The sequence below is a fragment of the Protopterus annectens genome, chromosome 6.part0 (assembly GCF_019279795.1).
Source record: "Protopterus annectens isolate FY-2018-M chromosome 6.part0, PAN1.0, whole genome shotgun sequence".
NCBI lineage: Eukaryota > Metazoa > Chordata > Ceratodontiformes > Protopteridae > Protopterus > Protopterus annectens.
In genome coordinates this window covers 1680814526-1680830817 of record NC_056737.1, presented here as the reverse complement: position 1 = coordinate 1680830817, position 16292 = coordinate 1680814526, and positions in this window count along the sequence as shown.

The following is a 16292-nucleotide window of genomic DNA, read 5'->3' as shown; positions in this document are numbered from 1 at the left end:
ATAAGCACTGTGAGATGGCAATACTACATACTGGGCCACTGTATCAATGATGGGATCCTTTCCCTCACATCTAGCCTAGACTACCAATGATTGTCACTTAATGTGTGCAGTGCTGGTGTTTAACTCTGATAAAAGTGAAATAAATTATAGAAAATTTGTTGCTCTTAAATAGACATATATACAATTTAATCCACACACACACACACACACACACACACACACACACACACACACACACACACACACACACACACACACACACACAGGCATGCACACAGGCATAAGCCATAGCAATGATTGCTTTTACATTGCATTTGAATGCAGATAAAAAAATCCAAGTAATACAGTAAACCTGCCTCAGTGTACCTCTCAAATGTCCCTGGTTTTGACTTAAATTTTAGCTCTATTCCTCTTAATCCCTCCTAAAACTTGTGACTTTTGGAGAAAAGGTGATGAATTCCACTTAATAATAATGGCAATAATTAGAGTTGCAGAACACAATGAATTGGTGTTGATAATGGGTGGCTTGAATGCACATATTGGAGCAGACAGAAAAGGATATAAGGATTGCCTGGGTCCACATGGGTGGGTCAACAGGAATGAAGAAGGAGAAGCCATTTTAGACTACTCTCGCGTAAATGGCTTCATAGTAGCCAACACATGTTTCAGAAAGGGAGATAGTCACAAGATCACATACAAGAGTGGTCAACATGCAACTCAGTTAGACATCCTCCTAGTAAGGAAAAGGCACTGGGGAAGAATCAGTGATTGCAAAGTCATTCCTAGTTAAATAGTTGGCCCACAGCATAAACCACTGGTTGCCACAATCAGCTGGAAGCAGTGGTCAGAGAGGGCTTTAAGGTCAACAGAGACCAGGCTGAAGACCTGAAAGTTGACTGAAGGGAAAGTACAACAGTTCAAGGAATTACTCAGGCCTCTAGCACCCCAAGAAGAGGAGGAAACAGGAGAAGTTAAAGAAGATTGGCAGTGCCTCAAAACAGCATGTGTGAGGACTACAGAACTGATATGTGGCTGAGCCAGGTATGGAAATAAGGTACATAAGGAAAGCTGATAGTAGAATGCAGAAGTCCAGGAAGTCATCAAAAGAAAGAAGGAGTGCAGGAAAAGGTGGGAGATAGAAAATACCAACCAGGCTTAGAAGGAATACTGGTTGGGTAACAAAGAAGCTATGAAAGGAGGCACAATAGCAAAGAGCAGGGCATCGGAGGCACTCTACCAACTTCTGGAAAGTGATTCAGTAGGTGGCAGAAAGAACCTATATCAGGTCACAAGGCAAAGACAGAAAGATAAAGAAGTTAGTCAGACACCCTTCATAAGGGATGCCAACAACATCCTACTCACTAGTCCACAGGACATCAAACACAGATGGCAGTTTCTGAATAAAGAAAAGCCAACAGAAGCTGTACTGCTCCAGACACAGCCTACAATGAAAGAAGAAGAGGAGTCCACCATAGATGGAGTAAGAATACCACTAAGGACAATGAAGTCAGGGAAAGCAGCAGGCTCAAATGAGGTAACAGCAGATGTGATAAAGATGCTGGGTGAGATGTGAAGAAATGACCCCTGAGGGTATTCATAGCAGTGTGGAGAGAAAGGTATTTCCCAGATGACTGGAGAATAAGCATACTCATGCCAGTGTACAAGAACAAAGGAACATCCACAACTGTGTGCAGTACAGAGGCATTAAACTCCAGTCACATTGCATGTAAGTTCTAGAGAGAAAGATTGATAAACAGATATGCAGGTTAGAAGAATATAAGATGGGAGATAAGCAGTTCAGATTCAGATTAGGGTGCAGCACAACTGACCCACTGTCTGGAGTGACACAGATAGTTGAGAAGAAGTTGGAGATGAGGAAAGAGTCCGACTGGGCATTCCTAAACTTGGAGAAAGCATATGACAAGGTCCCAAGAAAGCTGATTTTGGCAGTACTGTGGTGGTTTGAAGTTCCAGAAATATTGGTAGAATTAGTGAAGGTTATGTACATACAAGGACCTACTGCCTTGAGTACGAACAGTGTTCGGTCTCACAGAGGGTTTCTCAGTGGGAATCGGAGTGGGTGTTCACCAGGGTTCACATCTGAGGCTACTGTTGTTCATACTGGTGATGGACTATATTAGCAAACAGGTTGGAGTGAGCAGATCAACAAAGTTGCCTTATGCAGATGATTTTGCATTACAGGCAGACTCTGAGCAAGAACTCCAGCAAAGAATAGGGGGATGGAATGCAAAACTGAAGACACATGGGATGAAACTAAGCACTAATAATACAGTAATACTGTCAGCAAATTCAGGAAATCAGAAGAAGCTGAGAATTTAGATAGAAAGGAAGACAGTGAAACAGGTAAATAGGTTCAAGTATCTGGGAGGGGTGGTTGAGGTGAAGGGAAGCCTGAATGAAGAGGTCAATACTAGAATCCAAGGGGCAGCAGCCAACTGGCATACAATGCCAGATGTAGTTAGTCTATGACAGAAGAATTCCAAAAAGCTGAAAAGTAAGGTGTACAAGACAGTGGTGCGACCAGTGCTAGTACTGGGCAGTAAAAGCAGACCAAATGAGGAAGCTAGAGGTGATGGAAGTGAAGTACATGAGAAGGGTGGTCGGATGCACACTGTGGGACAGACAAATTAGGACAGAGGAGCAGAAGCCAAAGTAGCCCCAATTGCATTGAGATAGACATAAGGCAGATATTCTTATTTATACAGGTTCAATAGCTGAATCAATAAGAAAAGAAAGACGTAAAAAATGATAAAGCAATCATTTATTTTATTATATTATTCATATTATATTTAACTGAGTGTGTGGACTAGTACAAAAACCCTTTCACCACAACCTAAATCAATTAGGCAATAATAGGTCGTAAAGTGACAATATACATTTAAGAGTAATATATCCTTTAAAGTAAATAAAAAACATTATGGCAATGTACACTCGATAAAAATTGGCATATACACTAAAAAGCAAATCAAGAAATATATACTAAAAAAAGTATAAGTACAGGAGTACATAAAATGTCAACATTTTATAAAGTCGGTATTTACTAAGCACAGCAATAAATAAATAAATAAATAAATAAATAAATAAAATATTCTTTAAAGTCAGTATTTGCTAAATATAGTAAAAAACATTCTTCATACTACAGGTGGAGAAGTATATAGCTGGGTAATAATGTCAGCTGTGGTGGAATAGTTTTAATTAACCTGTATCTGTAAAATAATTGCATCAGCTGGTTATATATTTCCACACATTCCTATCAGTACATGGGTATCAATATATATGAGAAATTATGCGTGTGTGCATGTGTGTGTGTCTGTGTGTCTGCATGCATGTCTGTGAATATGTGTATATGCATGCATGCATGTGTGAGTGTGTGTGTGCGTGTGTGTGTGTGCATGTGCACACGTCAGTGAATACCTGTGTATGTATGCATGTGTGTGTGAGTGTCCTGTGTATGCATGAATGTGTGTGTGTGTGTGTGTGTGTGTGTGTGTGTGTGTGTATGTGTGTGTGCCTCTAATACATGCATATCACACACACACACACACACACACACACACACACACACACACACACACACACACACACACACACACACACACACCACACATGCATGCACACTCATGTGAAATATGCCTGTATTGGAGAAATCTTTAAAATATAAATTATCCCTGCCTCACGTTAAACACGAATGAGTGCATTGTTATAATTCTTAGAATGTAATAATTTGTGTCCAAAATTACTTTTAAAGATGAATCAGTCTTTTAGTGAAATCATTCTGCAATCTAGTTCACAGAGCATGATACTTATAACATGGCGTCCAATTCCTTCCTCTGCATTGCAACATCATGCTGGTTTCAGCGAACTTACCACTATGACGTCAATAGACATACACTTCTCAAGCTGAGCAGACAAAAAGTGCAGTACAAATGACCTACTTAAGAGAATGTAGGCTGAAACTGAAGAAGACAATGTTATGTATTTATCTTATGGGTTTATCATGAATGGCATAGGTGGTATTTTCACTGGTCTGCTAATAGATGACACAAATGAATAACAAAATGCTGATTATGAAAAAGTTTGTACGTCCTTCCTACTTACTGAAATTAGATCTGCATGATTCTCTAATTTTAAAGCACTCACAATGATATGACCTTGTAAGTTACCATTATAAAAAGCATACAAACGTTATGATTTTTTAAGGGATTACTTAAAACAAATGTATTTACAGCTGTTGTTGTGATTTTTTTGCTTCTCTTTTGAACTCAATCAACAATGTTCTTACTGTTATAATATTTGTTCCTAATGTATTGACACACTCAGCTGACCTTATGAAACTGTTCATCAGTTGGATCCCTCCAGTTCAGCAGGATTTAAACCTTTACATATAAGTCATTTAGCAACAAGCAGGTAAAAAATACCTTAATGGCAGATGAATGGCATCGATCATGCTGTGGACATGTGTGACCGTGTCGCCTTTTATTTATTTAACTTTATTTATGTATTTCACGTATGTTTACTGGAAAAGTCTGACTTGGTCAAAAGTACACATTTTCAGCAGGAGCCAGGGAGAGAGGCTCCATGTATATATTTGGATAAATAGAAAGAAGTACAATATGGCATAGCATTTTAAAGATAAAATAACATAAGATGTGTGTAGCCATATTAAAACACTGTATAACATTTTAAAGATAACATAAGATAATATAAGGTGAGTATATTACACATTTAAAAATTGTTTTTCACAGAAATATTATTGAAACAATTAAGAAGCTACAGTAAAAAATGTTTTTTTCTTTGAGAGTTAGGTTAGATATGGAAGTAAATGAGAAGAGATAGATGAAAGGTGGACAGATTGGCAGTGGGGAGTAGCTAGGACAGGGGTTAACTCAGGAAGCAAAAAAAAAAAAAATGAAAGTATGAAAGGAAGAGTGGTGTGGGGTATGGTATAGAGCCAGGTATAGAGCAAGAGCATAGCCAAGAAATGGATAAATACTCCATTAGATGAAAGTGTAGAGGTCAGCTAAAGATCGGCAGACTTCATCTGTTATCTTTAAGGTATATCATACAATGGATGTGGGTAGGTGTGTGACTGCATCTATTGTTTTGGAGATATATAATACTGTGGACAGAGGTTAGCATGAAACCACATGTTTGATTCTTAAGTGTTTTATACTGTGGACATGGCTGATATATGACTGCCTCTATTATCCTTGGGGGTGTGAACATATGATGTGTGTGAGCAGTAGTGTAAGCACCAGTGAATATCAACAGTCTCTGGTGAATAGCTCACAAATCTTACTTGTCTGGCTTTGCCAGTGATTTCTCACAGCTTTCACTAGGAGTCCCTGCATTTCAGCTGCTACTCACCCCCCACCCCCCAACAGTGGCTTGCAGTTCTTCTGTTCATCAGAATGCACATCAAGTCACTGGTGGTATAGGCAAATACTACAACAACTTGCTACAGAGCAGGTATGATTTTGTTTTTAATTTTTGAGTTTTTGATCGCTGTTTACTTTATAAAGAAATGTATCACATTGGCTCAGTTACAGTTTACTCTGGAATAGAGGATTATGATTAGTTTGCCAATCATAACCAATCTGTTAACGTGTTTGAGAAATGAATTCAGGAAATTACCTCAGAGTGAAGCTAATATAAATGTATTAATATAGTTCAAGTGGTCACCTTCTTTAAATACATTAACAAATAATTATGATCAGTGTCCCAGTCATAATAATATTGCAGTATATGGAGGTTTAGCTGCCCTAATGAACTACAATTTAGGGATAAAATAAAAAAAGTTTGAGGTGTGACGTTTTACAACTACAAAAGCTGCAACACATTTACTTCTGCCACTTTCATCAAGCAGAAGCAAAATGCTCTGCCATTGAATGAACAGCTCTAAAAGATGATCCCCCAGCCATACTTTTTTGGGGGTGTTATGCAAAGTGAATTGTGGTCTGGAAATTATGTTCTATGGTGGAGGCTGCAAATGCTCTTGCATCACACTAGAGCTTAATAGCACTGAAAGGTGCATAACATACAGGAGTATAATCAGATCTCTGATCATAGCATAAAGGAATACGAGTAGATATACCCAGCCGTCCACCACCCATTTTCCCACTTTTGCACATGGGTCAAGGGGTCACTTCAACAGTGACAATCATATAAGCCACAGTTCACACAGCTGGGTGGCTAATCCTGCATCAGCTGTTCTTTCATACCACACACTCACATGCACACTCACACCTACAGCTTATTTAGAGTATCCAGTCCACCTACTGCATGTCTTTGGAATGTGAGAGGTAACCAGACAACCTGGAGGAAATCAATGCAAACACAAGCAGAACATGCAGACTCTGCACAGAAAGCACCCCAGCTGAGAACTGAACTAGGGAACCTCTTGCTGTGATGTGACAATGCTATCCACTGCACCACAGTGCCACCCTATGAGCTGATCTCTGATCATAACACACAGGAGTATGAGCAGATCTCTGATCATAACAAACTTATTATGTGTTCAAGACATGATGCCAAGGAATTTATGTAGAGAATGATTCACAAGAGGTGAATCTTGGCATTCATGTTGAGAACACAGAATAAAGGGTTATGATTTTTGAAACCCTATCATAATTCTTTGCAGTGCATGCAGCAATACCTATTCCATGTACTATGACTTACAAGAAAAAAGTAGGAGGGCAGAGTGATTTATTGCTTTTCAAAATGTTTAGTGCTGTCAGACAGAGAGCCCGAAGAAATGAATTGCCTGTCTGAATGCACTAACAGTTGCTTAACATTTGCAGGTACTAAAATTAAGTTAAGAATTTTTGACGAACCATTTACTTTCTAATCCTTCTGCTGTTGTAATGAACAAACACTACAACATGGAAATGCCCAGTGCAACACAGCCTATTTACAGACAAGAAATAATATGGAAATGAATGACATAGTGTAGGCCAAAGAATTTCAAAACAGTAAGTATCAGATACAACCAGGGTTCAGCTACAATGCAAAAAGGCAGGCACAGTGTCCAATTAAGCTTGATAACCTCAGATGGAATAAGTAATACTGCAGTTCATAACTTGTGATTTTAAAAGAAGGATGCAGTTTGTTTGTCTACTGAATTGAGTTTTACAGCCCATGTGTACAGAATATAGGCAGAAACTCTGTTCACATGATTAGAACTTTACAGATAAAGAACGTAGTCAAAAGCAGATCTGAAAGAGCAGTCATTGTTAACATATCTAAGTAATCTTTCAAGGTTAGAGCAGTCAGCATTAGCATTATAAAGTAATCTGTCAAGGTTCAGTCACAGTTATAATGGGTTGAGTAATCTTTCAAGGTTAGAGCAGTCACTATTAGCATGGTTGAGTAATCTCTCAAGGTTACAGCAGTTAGTGTTAGCATGGTTGAGTAATCTCTCAAGGATACGGATGTCAACATTAGCATGGTTGAGTGATCTCTCAAGGTTAGAACAGTCAGCGTTAGCATGGGTGAATAATCTTTCAAGATTAGAGAAGTCAATATTAGCATGGATGAGTCATATCTCAAGTTTAAAGCAGTCAGTTTAGCATGACTAAGTAATCTTTCAAGGCTAGAGAAGTTACTCTTAGCATGGCTGAGTAATCTTGTAAGATTATATCAATCAGACTTAGAATTGTTGCATAATCCCTCAAGGTTAGAGCATTCAGTTTTAGCATGGCCGCGTAATCTCTTAAAGTTAGACCAGTCAACCTTAGCATGCTTGAATAATCTAAGTTTAGAGAAGTCAATGGTATCATGGTTGAGTAATCTCTCAAGGTTAGAGCAGGAAGCATTAGTATGGTTTAGCAATCTCTCAAGGTAAAATCAGTGACTGTCAGCATGGTTGATTAATCCCTCAAGGTTACAGCAATCAGATAATCCATCAACACTGATGGACCCAAGGAAGGCATGATTCTCCAGGTTAAAACTTAATTTATTGTACGTCATAAGCACTTTTGCAGCTACTGCTGCTTCATCAGATAACAAGCACATTGAACCAAAAGTGGCTTTTAAGTAGAAGAGTGAAACAGTGTTAAACCACATGACCACACAATTTAAAGAAATACAGCTAAAATATATGTTTGCTGCTCTGGGAAATTGGTGGTAGTTTTTCTTTGGCTTCTTACAGCAACCAGAGTTAGAATGTTTGAGTAATCTCTCAAGGTTAGAGAACTCAGTATTAGCATGGTTAAGTAATCTCTACAGGTTAGAGCAGTCGAAGTTAGTATGGCTGAGTAATCTAATCTTAGAGCAGTTACTATTATAATTATGAGAATTTGAATACTCTCTCAAGGTTATAGCATTCAGTTTATCATGCTTAAGTAATCTCTCAAGGAGGTTATAGCAGTCAGCTTTAGAGTGGTTGAGTAATCTCTCAAGGTTAGAGAAGTCAGTGTTAGCATGGTTGAGTAATTGCTCAAGGTTCCAGCAGTCAGTTTAGCATGGTTAAGTAATCTCTCAAAATTAGAGGAGTCAGTGTTAGAGTGGTTGAGTAATTTCTCAAGGTTAGACCAGTCAGCATTAGCAAGTTTGAGTAATCCAGGGTAACAGCAGTCAGCTTTAGAGTGATTGAGTAATCTCCCATTGTTAGAGTAGTCAGCGTTAGAGTGGTTGAGTAATCTCTCAAGGACAGAGCAATCAGTGTTAGCATAGTCGAGTAATCTGTCATGGCCAGAGCAGTTATCTTTATCATTGATGAGTAATCTCTCAAAGTTAGAGCAGTCAGCATTAGCATGTGTTATAATACAAATTAAAGAGCAAAGAATTTTACCTTTTTTGACTCAGTTAATAATGACAATTTAGGATGTGCAAAGTACTTGTTTATTCCATAAACAGCACTAGAAGATTGTTAAAATCTTCAGAATCAGTCGCAAGGAGCAAAGAGAAAACATTTGTTATCAGATACATGCACACAGAATTTAGACATTGCATTACTTTGGGAAAATCAGTGTTTTTTAAATATGTTCAGCCTTCCTGCCTCTCACTTTGAGCTTCACTTGAACACTTCACAAATTTGAATTTTAAACATGCACCACCTGCATTAAAATGTAATGTCCTTCAACCTTCTAACATTCAATACCAGTCTGCACTATCTCACAGGCTGCCTTCAAAAGACTCATCCCCAGCCTGAGAAGGCCAGAGTGTAGCTGTTCCTTACTTGATTAATCCAGTTTCCGCAGATGCTTGCCACAATTCATTAACTTTCTGAAACTAGATCCTTCAACAAAACATCCCTTATCTCCTTTACCACTTATATTGCCTTCAACTATTTGTCACTACATTATAATTTGATAAAAGAGAGAATGCAATTGTAAGGCACTTAAAATATAAGGATACTACATAAATTATATGATAATATATCTTGCATAATGATAATCTGTTTTTCATCTTTCCTTTCCTTTGACATTTAACTCATTTGTGAAGAAATTGCAAGTTATGATGTATTTAGTGAAGAATAAACATGAAACATAACATTTTTTCTGCAACAGTCTTCCCCACTTGACACTAAAACCACAATTATATTTTAATGTTTCTTAATTTGATAAAATATGCATCAGAATCATGATAGTCATCATCTACACTGATTTGACCCTTATTTGCTTTAAGTTTATGATAAGGTACTTTTATAAGTGGCATTGCACACGTGGGTGAGGTCAAGCATTTTGTAATCACAGTCTTTAAAACAGATAGGGGAAATCAATAAAGCCTACAAGATTTTTTTTCTGTGTATGCATTGCAGAGCTATGTGTACACCAGCCCGAACAAAGTTAGAGTCAGTAAGCACCAATTAGATGTGTGCACATAAGTGCAAACAGGAAAAATATCGAGGAGTGCAAATTACCTGATAAGCAGGTGAGTGTTATATAAATGAGGCAGGCTGAGCAATCCAACAAGTGGAAAGGCATCCATGCAGACCACCTGTCAGTGTCTGTAGTCTGCATACAGGGGTCCACAAAGAGAAAAGGGAATGTAAAAGAGAAGAAATGTGGACATAGATCCCCTGAAACTATATGACCGCATACAGATATGTGCAAAAATAATGTTGTGAATGTCAGAAAGAGGAAGTGGATAAGTTAAAATAATATTTTATTTTGTTTAATAATCTTGGCTTGTTTGTACTATGTGCCACATTGCGCAAGCATGCTTAATCAAAAAAATAAATAAATAAAATAACAAATGTGCATTTTGACAATGTATGTCAGACATGTACTATAGCTCCCTGCATCTGTGCTGCACAGTGGTACATTGCTGCTGTTGCCCGGTCATACGGCTCTAAACTGTGTAGTTTCCAGGCTGTCAACACAGATATATATGCAAATGAGGTGGATGTCTTGAATAGCAAAATGGAGTAATTGTGTTCACATAGCCACTTCTTGTAGGCTCCCACACCATGTTGATATTCCCAATGGATGTGAATGCTAGCGGGGGGGTGTATCCAGTCACTTTTAGGATTGTTTAATTCCCGCTGTGCATGTTTGTGCTGTGCACCTCATAGCTGAGCACCCAGGTCACAATGATGGTATAGGCAACAGGCAACTAAAACTGGATATATTCAATTATTGAATTTGACTTTTGTGTAACTTATGCTGCATGGCATGGTGCATAGCTGAATGTGTTCACATGGCACACCACCCATGTGAAAGTGATAGCATAGGCAGCAATAAATGAATAGTACAGAGCTATGCAGCATCATGCACTAAAGTAGGGCCTTTAGATTCATAGGTTCATAGGTAAGTACTAGGCTATCTGCCCAAACGCATTTATAAGCCTAGGCGGAATGTGTTGGCTTTCACCTCCCCCTTAGATTAGTTCCCTGAGCCTCTGTCCAGCAGAGCCATTGAAGTGATCACCAGGGTAAACTTTCTGTTTCCCATCCACTCGTCAAGGTTTCTCTTGAAGAGGGTTAGTGAGGAGCTTTGCCTAATGTAGACTGGAATCTTGTTCCAGAGCATGGGAAGTCTCTGGGACAGGAATCTATCCCTCCAGCACGTCCTATTTATTGTTGTGGTGAGGTTTAGATCCCTGGAGCATGTGGCTCGAGGGGATATGGTTTTCTTTAGGTGGAATATGTCCATCAATTCTGGGTTGGACATGGCCTTGTATGTCAGGCAGAGATCACCTCTGAGTAGGCGGTATGCAACCAAGTACAGCTGGAGTTTCTTCAGTCGAGCTGCATAGGGCATCTGCTTGAGGCCAGTGATCATCTTGGTGAGGAACTTCTGTGGTCTTTCCAGTTGTTGCAGGTGTCTTGTAAGGTACATCCCAAATGGGGCATTGTACTCTATGATGGGTCTGATGAGTGATGCGTAGAGGGGCTCAATGGCCTCTTTTGATCTGGATGCAAACCCTTTTGTGATTAGGTGGGCCACATAGAAGGATTTTCTAACCACTTTGGCAATGTGATTATCAAAGGAGAGGTTACTATCTACTTGGGTCCCCAGATCCCTTATTACGTCTTCCGTATTTAGGGGGCTACCACCTATGTGGTAGTTTGTGGGTACTTTGTTTTTTCCAAAGGGGATGACTATGCACTTTTTGGTATTTAGCTTGAGACCATGGTTTTGACACCAGGTATCTGTTTCAGTGAGACCCTTTTGGAGGATGTCTGTGTCAGCCAAAGAGTCAATTATAGCCCCTAGTTTGCAGTCATCTACAAACTTGGTGAGCCATAGCCCTCCTGTGCTTGCCTGTACCTCAGAGAAGTATGTGACGAACAGGAGGAGTCCTAGGACTGAGCCCTGGGGAGCATCAGTCACCCATGTTGGTGATGACCAGGTCCAATATGTTGTCACCTCTGGTGGGGGTGTTAACCAGTTGATGCAGGGCATTTGAGTTTATAAATTCTAGGAAATGTTGGGCCAGAGAGTTCATACTAGAGTAGTTCTCCCAGTTAATGTTTGGATAATTGAAATCATCCAATATCAGGGTGTTTGGTAGGACCTTTATGTTTCCCAGTGTTTCCAGGAATGCGGAGTGGGGGTCCTGGGACATGGTGGGTGATCTGTAGCAAGCTATAATTTGAATAGCAGTTTTGCCCATTGTTAGTTGCACATGGATGATCTCTGAAGCATCGTGCTATGCCACTAACTTGGAGGTGTGGGTATCCTTGATGAATATGGATACTCCTCCGCCTTTTGTATTTTGGTCTGGGTTTTGCGGCCAAAATGTATGTATGAGTTGTAGCCTGGTAGTGCTGGGGTGCTCTCTGGAGTCTTAAACCAGATTTCTGTTACTGCACATATATTGATTTTCTCCATACTGAGGAGTGTCTCGAGTGCATGCATTTTGAGGTTTAGACTTCTGGCATTGAGCAGCATTACCCTCAGTTTTTTATTACTTGTGCTATTTACGGTGGTGGGTTTGTCTTTTGAGCCTTGCCTAAAAAAGGCACTATGGGGGTGGCAAGAGCCGTGGCCAGTATTTGAAAGCCTAAGGGTGACAGGTGCACGCCGTTTCTAGCAAAGCAGCGTGGCTTGTCGAGCATGTCATCCCAGGCTGACAGACACTGGATCCCCATTGAATGACACCAGAAGCTTAGCCAATTGTTGAAATTGATATTTTTTTTCTCTATACCGTGGTATCATTCTTGGTGAGGGCAGGATGCTAGTCAGGGTTATACCAGCCTGGGCTATGTGATCAGAGAGCTCCTCCATGTCTCTTTTCATGTAGTACAGTAATGTATGGCTCAGATCATTCACACCAACATGGACAATGACAGCGTCATATTTGTACTTGTTCTGGAGTTACCTGAGTGCTTGTGTTATGTGGCGGATCCTGGCACCTGACAGGCAACTAACAGTAACCTTCTCCTTGTTCAGCCTAGTGAGTGGGACGTCAGTGCGCCTGACTATAGAGTCACCTATTACTAGTGTGTTGGGTATGTTATTTTGCCTTAAGGGCTGTGATTGTGTGGCACACTGGTTTTGTGAAGTATGTGTTTCATGGTTTGTGTTGAGGGGTGGAGGTTGCTTGGATGTCTGCTTTGGAGGCCTCTGTTGCTTTTGCAGATTTTTATTTAGAGCCTCTGAGTATGTTTTTGTGTATTTATGTGTGTTTTTTGCCAGTGCTGGTTTCATAGGTCTATGTGAGATGGGTGGTGTGATGCAAGTAATTCCCTTCTCCTCTTGACTGCCTGGTCCAGTCTTGGGGTGAGAGAGCTTAACTTCCAGTTTGGCTGTATAATTGCATCTCTCACATGTATTAGTGTTTGGTGGAAGAAGGAGAGGGTTGTCTGTGTACATGAGGCAATTGTAACATTGCCTCAAAATGCACAGATTCACCAGTTGGACTGGAGAGTACACCTGAAACTGCCCTTTGGACATGCCTGGATAGCTACAGTGAACTGATTTACTGATTGGCTGGTAAGGCTGAATAGAGAGCCTTGTCCTTCTCTACAGTATAGGGGGGTCTAGTGCTAAGGTTTATTAGTGCTTGCAATGAGTTTTGGGCAAGTGCAGTGATGAGAAGTGAATGATTTGAGTGCTTAAGTTGAAAGTTTGTCTAGTTCCAAGGGAACAATTGAAGAATAGACTTTGTGGAGCCTGGAATAGTTATACCCTAGCTAACCAGTGCTGCCCGGCATGCAAAACCATGCAAATGTGGGTTTTATAGCAGGGAAATGAAAGAGATGAAAATTAGCCCAAATTGGCCAATCAACTACTAATTACTGGGCTGAAACCACTCCTCCAGGGACTGATAGGCTGCTCAAAGCTCCCTCTCTCACAGTAAACAGAGAAACTTCATTCTATCCAAGTATGGTATGGGCAAACACAGAAACTTGTAACACAACCCTGAATTCAGCACTAACCTGAAAACTGGACTAAACTAGCTCTGAAAGGTGGGAAAACAAGAATTTTTTTTTTCAGAAAATAAAGCAGATAGAATAAAAAAAAAACTTTAAATGCACAGAAATGGCTATCACACTTGAGTGTGTAGCCTACAACAGTTAAACGGGTAATTTAAACACAAAAATGACTTTGTTAAAGTGCACGCAGTAAAATAAGTACAATATGTAGCTGAAACAAGCTTTTTAAATCACAGAAACTCTAGAAAATTGGCGTTTTAGGCAGAATTAGCTAAAGGCAGCAAAAAAATGCAGAAAAATTATACTTAATCCCTCCAAAGTCTCTCTTTTGTTTTTCTGCTGCTGTAGAACTCTGCAGGGCACCAGGTAGGAGTTTGTTGAGCTGTATACTAGCACAAAAACCTTGCAAATGAGGGTTTTATAGCAGGGAAATGAAAGAGATAGAAATGAGCCCAAAATGGCCAATAAACTACTAATTTCTGGGTTGAAACCACTCCTCCAGGGACAGATAGGCTGCTCAAAGCTCCCTCTCTCACAGTGAACAGAGAAACCTGTAACACAGCCCTGAATTCAGCACTAACCTGAAAACAGGACTAAACTAGCTTGGAAAGGCAGGAAAACAAGTATATATATATATATATATATATATATATATATATATATATATATTTTTTTTTTTTTTTTTTCCAGAAAATAAAGCAGATACAATCAAAAAAACACTTTAAATGCACAGAAATGGCTATCACACACACTTTAAATTATGTTAATCATAATCTAGGCAGGTGAAATGCATAATAATTAGCCAATTACACATGCTGCACCTACAGCAGAGCTCTATAAAGTTTTCTTACACCCTACATTCTGTTTTTTTCCCAATACTCTGGGAATTTTAGCTGAGATAATGCTAGGGGCAGCTGCAGTCTGCTACATCTGTATGTGTTAGATGCTGAAGTCACTGTTGTTGGTGCTGGTGACAATAGGCCTAGGCTGAGAAGGAGAAAGAGAAGTGTGTTCAGGCCCAGGGTAACCTTCCAGGAGCTACATGAGCTAGAGATTGTAGATCATTACAGGATGGACAGGGACATATTACAAAAACTAACTGAGGTCTGCCACCCTCAGCTCAGAGACAGAGCCAGCTGAAGGGAACCCATCCCAGTAGAAACAAAGTTATGTGTAGCCCTTAGGATGCTTGCTGCAGACACTTTTCAAAGACCAACTGGGGACGTTATGGGGGTGTTACAGGCATCTGCATCCAGGCTACTCCACCAGTTCCTAGATGCTATGCTACCACATGCCAGTGACCACATATCTTTTCCCCTCTACCATGAGGAAAGGACCAGCAATATGCAACAGTTCTACCATGTAGCATACTACCCTGATTTATTGGGTGCCCTAGATTTCTTCCATGTACACATCAAGGCTCCACCTGGTGAGCAGGGTAGAATCAACATTAACCGCAAGGGGTACCACTCCAACAACTGCCAGGTCTTAGGCAATGCCCAGAGGATTATCCTGAATGTATGTGCTGGCAGCCCTGGCAGTTATCACAACTCCCATATCTGGCACACATCACAGCTGTACTAGATATTTGCTAGGGGGGATATCTCACATGGCCATTTACTGGGGGATGCTGGCTACGCTCTGGAACCATGGATAATAACACCCATCAGAAATGCCCATACACCCACAGATGAACACCATAATGAGGCACACACACACAAACTAGGGATGTCATACAGTGTGTGTTTGGGCTGCTGAATCACAGTTCTAGTGCCTCAATGTATCTGGTGGAGCCTTGCAGTATTCTCCAGCCAGATATGCACATATCTTTGCAGTATGTGCTATGCTACACAATCTGATCCTGAGGAAACAGTTTCAGCAGGATCAGCAAAGGGAAGGGATACACAACCCCCCCACCAGTGCCTAGGTCACCACAGCCACAGTCACAGGAAGATTCAGAGAAGGAACGCCCTGCTGATGTCCCTATAGGCAGACATAGGTGTGCACAGTACACCCTGGCATTGCTAAGAAATAATGCATAGCACATTCACTGACAATCTAGGGACCTATGAACTGACACCTTACTTCTACTCACATACAGACATTAAATATGATGGCAGGCAACCTACACATCCTGTACCTACTCATGTATTGGCTGTGTACTGCTTGCATCAGACAGAGTCAGCCCCAAACTACTGTTGTGTCAGCTGCTGCATTTGCAAGTTAAGTCCATAACCATCACAGTACTCATAAGGATTATTATGATATGACATTGTATGTGTGGATCTGGTACATCATGCAAGTAAATATAGCGGGTTACTTGTACAGAAATTAAACTCACAGTAGACTACAAATACCCATTCTATTATCTTGTTTCCATGAGTATCATGTATGGAATACTCATACACTCGTACTGCAACAGATTACTGGTACATTTGTCAAGGGA